The following is a 6,000-nucleotide window of genomic DNA, read 5'->3' as shown; positions in this document are numbered from 1 at the left end:
GTGGATTACTGCTATGCTTTGTCATCTCATAGAACGCGAATGTTTCTCGGTGTCTGTGGACTTTCCAGTGGTTTGCTCCACACATTCATTTAAAGCATGCAGCTCATGCATGCAAACTTTGATTACAGCCTTTCACAGTTAAATAATCACACTAAGACATATCACGATTATAATTTGATTCATTGTCCATTTCAGTGTAAAAAGAGTAACAGAGAACACGCTCAAATAAGCATGTGAGCATATAAAAGCAGCTGTCTGTCAGTCAAGCCCAAATTTAGTCAGTGCCCTGTATTACCGCTACTGCAGAAACACTGGTATCATGACATCTTTTTTTATTTTAGTATCAACTTGGTACTGAAGTACCGGTACTTTTGAAATCACTATTTGCCGGGTTGGATCGCTAATCATTTGCATGGAGTTGAACTCTGTTCAACTTTGTTGCATCGCCATTGGTCGCTGTCTCTCATGTCGTTGAAAATTGGCATCTCGCATTGAAAATAAATTACTTTTAGTTGCTGCAAATCACTGTCAGTGTGAACCCTCTTTCACAAGTGTGTTTATACAATGCTTTGCACTGACTCAAAGACAGGGTTGCCAACCATCCTGTATTAGTCGAGATGTCCAGTATTTTGCACGAAAGAAAGATGTCCCGTGCAGGATTCCTATTGTCGGACTGCAAACGTCCCCTATTGAAGCAGCAAAAAGCTTTCTTGTATTCGCGTCGTGAAAAGTTGCCAACCCTAAAGAGAGATTAAGTGTGTGTGCAATGATACATTAAAAATACAATTAAAACATATAATAATTATAATAATAATTCTGTTTTTTATTGACTACAAACCTGAACTTTACACAAACTCGAAATAACATGATAAACTGATCTGGACCCAGCCAAAACCCAAATGTTTGTCGAGTCCCTTTGGATTCGATTCAGTTAACAAACCTTAGTTAAAAAGCAGCTTATCACCATGAAGGAACTGAATTTTTGTGTCTTATTGTCAACAAGTTATAAAGAGGATTATTTTTAAATCTCAAACAATGAATGATGACAGCTATATATATATTTTTAGTGTGGATTAGAGACTACGGTGAGGTTATATATAGAAAAAATAATAAGAGTTAATCTCTATCCCTTAGTGTATGCCACAGACTATGTGAATGTAGATTTTAGCCAGGGTTTGAATGTAGGCTTTATAGTCAAGTATGTGATTTGAAAGATTTTCCTAGCGAGTGTAGATCTAAGAAATTTATGTTTAACTGTAATTACCCTAAGATGTTCTCTAGAATATCAGATTGTAATTTGTGTCTGTGGCTCTCTGGATTAGGATTGAATTCTCACCCAATGCTCATTGATCATTCATACTAATCTCAGTCTGGGGAAGTAGCACAAAGCAGATTACTTTATGTGTGTGTCTATATGTGTGAGGTTTGCGTGCAAATGCATAGTTGTCTCCTTGTCCTGTTGTCATAGAGTCTCTTGGAAGTTTAAAATGTGTGTGCATTTGTGCGTGTGTTTTATGTAACCATGAGCATCTCTGCTGCCTGCTGGCGTCATCTTAAACTGCATTACAGTACTGCTCAACGATATTGACTGCAAGGCCTAGGTTTGTTAGCTGGCTCTATCGAGTGATTTTATTAAGGAAATGTATAGACTGCGTGTTTGTGTGGCTGTGTTTGCATGTCTACAATGGAACTGTTCAGTTTGCAGTCCTAAAACTCAGAAATGAATTATTCTATTTTAAGATCTTATATTATCTAATAGCGGTTTTAGAATAGCAGTTCCCTATCTGTCACTCACTCGACACTGTGTCGATGTAGTGATACTAGGGTCACTCGTGGGAGCCCCAAACACCTCTGATTTTGAAAAAAAGGCCAATGGGAATTGGCGAGTGGAATTTGCATGCCACTCCCCCCGGACATACGGGTATAAAAGGAGCTGGCTCACAACCACTCATTCAGATTTTCTCTTCGGAGCCGAGCGGTTGCGTTCAGTGCACTGAATCCAGTCTCGCTACTTTCACCTCAAACTGCTGGATCTTAAGGCGCATTTCAGCAGCTTCTCCCCCTCTGCACCCGTGGAGTGCAGAGAATGCCACTGGGTGCTTCGGCAGAACAAAAGAGTATATTCAAAAAAAGAGTATATTTTCTAACTAAAAGAGTGGCACTCACGGAATGTCTTTTTAAAGGTGCATGTAGCTGCCATTTCGGCACATCACGATGCAGTAGATGATAAGTATTGGGGAAGCACAACTTGATCATCAGGTTCCTGAAAGGCGCTAGGAGGTTGAATCCCTCCAGACCGTGCCTCATCCCCTCGTGGGACCTCTCTGTAGTCCTTCGGGGTCTACGGGGCCTTTGAGCCCCTTGAGTCAGTTGAGCTTAAGGCACTCTCTTTGAAGACTGCCCTCCTGACTGCGCTCACTTCCATCAAGAGGGTAGGGGACCTGCAGGTGTTCTCTGTCAGTGAAACGTGCCTGGAGTTTGGTCTGGGCTACTCTCACGTGATCCTGAGACCCCGACCGGGCTATGTGCCCAAGGTTCCCACGACCCCGTTTAGGGATCAGGTGGTGAACCTGCAAGCGCTGCCCCGGGAGGAGGCAGACCCAGCCTTGGCGTTGCTGTGTCCGGTGCATGCTTTACGCATCTATTTGGATTGCACGCAGAGCTTTAGAAGTTCTGAGCAGCTCTTTGTCTGCTTTGGCGGACAGCGGAAAGGGAGCGCTGTCTCCAAACAGAGGATCGCCCACTGGGTCATTGACACCATCGTGATGGCATATCACGCTCAGGACGTGTCGCCCCCTGTGGGGCTACGAGCCCGCTCTACTAGGAGTGTGGCAGCCACCTGGGCCCTGACCAATGGCGCCTCTTTGGCAGACATCTGCAGAGCAGCGGGCTGGGCAACACCCAACACCTTTGCGAGGTTCTATAATCTCCGGGTTGAGCCGGTCTCGTCCCGTGTATTGTCAGGTAGGAGCAGGTAAGTTCTGGGACAGCTGGCCGGGTGTACCACTTGTGCATAGCGCCTTTCCCCTCCCATGAGGTGAAGATGTGCACTTTTGACTCCCAGTCGTGTTCACAAGGTGTGATCCCTGGATGACATTCCTCCTTAACCCTGTGGCAGACGAGTTTGCGGAGAAGCTCGCTGCCGGCCTAGTACATGTGCTAACTAAGCCCTGTACTGGGGTAGGTGCTCCACATGCGCTGGTTCCCCATAGGTGACCCCATGTGATATATCTTCCGCTAAACCATTTCCCTGTCGGTAAACTGCGTCTTCCTTGGGCAGAGGTTCCTCTGCCCCCAGTCACCATATTTGTAGAACTCCTCCCCCTTTGGGTAGGACCTACCATGGGACTCCTCCACATGACATACTTCCGACAAGATTCGGTAAGACCATGTGACGTATTTCCACTCAAAATCCCCCCCCCCCCCCACGGTGTCTTCCCCTTGGGAGTGACACCCCCCTGACGTAGATACTTATGGCCCCCAGCCGATAAACAAAATACCACTCTTTTTGGGGAGAAAAAAAGAGGAAAAGAGGCCACGGCTAGGCTAGCCTGTCCCTATTTGTTGGGCAAGTCGACTTGTTCCCAAAGGACCATTCGACGCTCATAAGAGCATTGGGGGAGGTTGCGTGACGGCCTGTTGTGCTGGCTACGAGGCACACAGCGGTCTGCCCGGTCGCACCGCCAGTCCACGTTACACAGTTCAGCTTATTGTGGCATTTCGTATATAGGGACCCCTAGTGTCACTACATCGACACAATGTCGAGTAAGTGACAGATAGGAAACGTCCTGGTTACTTTCGTAACCTCCGTTCCCTGATGGAGGGAATGAGACGTTGTGTCCCTCTTGCCACAATACTGACCTATCTGCTGAAATGGCCGGGACCATGTCTCGGCTCCTCAGCACAAAACCTGAAAGAGTGGTTGCGAGCCAGCTCCTTTTATACCCGTATGTCCAGGGGGAGTGGCATGCAAATTCCACTCGCCAATTCCCATCGCCCCTTTTTTTCAAAATCAGAGGTGTTTGGGGCTCCCAAGAGTGACCCCTAGTGTCACTACATCGACACAATGTCTCGTTCCCTCCATCAGGGAATGGAGGTTATGAAAGTAACCAGGACGTTTTTGATTTATGAGTAAAATAAGGTCTGTGTTTAAAGGGATAGTTCACCCAAAAATGAAAATTCTCTCATCATTTACTCACCCTCATGCCATCTAAGATGTGTAAGACGTTCTTCTGAAGAACACAAATTAAGATTTGTAGAAGACTATCTCAGCACTATAGGTCCATACAATACAACAGAATGGTGGCTGGGCCTTTAAAGCTCCAAAAAGGAGATAAATCAGCCTAAAGGTAATCCATAAGGCTTCAGTGGTTTAATCAATGTCTTTGAAGTTATCCAGTTGGTTTTGGGTGAGAACAGACCAAAATGTGACTCCTTTTTCACTGTACATCTTGCCATTGCAGTCTCTAGGCACAATCATAATTTCAAGCTCAGTTACCCTTCCTAGTGCTTGACGCATGCACAGAGCACTAGATGACACTATAGGAAGTGTAATCAAGCTTGAAATCATAATCGCCAAGGAGCCTGCTGTCAAGATTTATAGTGAAAAAGATGTTCTATTTTGGTCTGTTCTCACTCCAAACCAACAGGATCACTTTAGAAGACATTGATTTAACCACTGGAGTTTGAAGGATTATATTTATACTGACCTGATCTGCTTTTTGGAGCCTCAAATGCCTGGCCACCATTTATTTGCATTAAATGGATTTAAAGAGCTGAGATATTCTAAAAATCTTTGTTTGTTTTCTGCAGAAGAAAGTAAGTCATATACATCTTAGATGGCATGAGGGTGAGTAAATAAGAAGAGAATTTTCATTTTTGGGTGAACTAAACCTCTAACATTACTTGAAGAGACTTTCACGTTTTGTTCTACAACATAAATTAAACAGTCAATCATACCTAAGATGTTGCTAACGATTCGCTATATAAGGACTACAATGGTCGTCCCATTTATTACACATCATTCGTGAAGCACGTTTGTGAGTTTACATGCTTGACGAATAACATCGAATTAAGCAGACAACTTATTTAGCAACTTTATTTAGCACACAACTGTTTCAGTATGACTGTGTGTTATTTATGTTGTTGAACAAAACTGGAATGTCTCTAAAAGTAATTTTTACCACAGACTGTATTTCACTTGAAAACCACTATTCTACAAAAACAATTAGAAATTGGTGAATTATGTTGCGTTCCATTCATCACAGAAAAAGTTGGAATTTCCAACTTCCTATTAGGAAAAGTGCAATAGAACGCCATTTGAAGTTGAACTTCCAACTTAGATTTTGCCAAGATGCAAGTGCATGAGATCACTCAAACATGTCGGCACCCTAGGATATTTACATAGTTAATGATAAACATTCACTTTAAATAATATCCATCAATGAGTCAAAGTTTCTACATTACATGATAATTAAACCCATTTAGCAAACGATTGCAGAGACAGATGTTCAAAACATAGGGCAATGGAATGCCTTTATGGACAGAGATATCAATTTGGAATATCCCACATCTGACTTTATGAATGGATCACAGCATTAGCATTCCAGGTTGGCCTACAAATGGACGTCATGACTGAAAAGCTTCATAGTGCTTAACACATGGTAAATTACAAGGATGTAACCAAATAAAGACAAGGTTTTAGAACCTGTCATTGGAAAAACCCATATAAATCGAGAACTACTCTTCAGTATTCTAGGGAATACACCCCCCTCAATGTCTATGGTGGTTTTGGCTCTGGTATATTCTGGTTATATTTTTATTGTCCATGTTTCTACTGTCTCTATATCTCTCTGTCTTCTCAGTCTAGTAGGAGAACAGCAGTGTACTTTGTTTTGGTCTCTAATACCCTGCCTACACCACAAACACTCTTTCCTTCCCCTTTGTTTGTTCAGTTTCCTTTCCCTTCCCACCCGACAACAGCTACCGTGCTCTGATTGG

The sequence above is a fragment of the Myxocyprinus asiaticus genome, chromosome 12, assembly GCF_019703515.2.
Source record: "Myxocyprinus asiaticus isolate MX2 ecotype Aquarium Trade chromosome 12, UBuf_Myxa_2, whole genome shotgun sequence".
Classification (NCBI taxonomy): Eukaryota; Metazoa; Chordata; class Actinopteri; order Cypriniformes; family Catostomidae; genus Myxocyprinus; species Myxocyprinus asiaticus.
Note: the sequence above shows the minus strand (reverse complement) of the source record.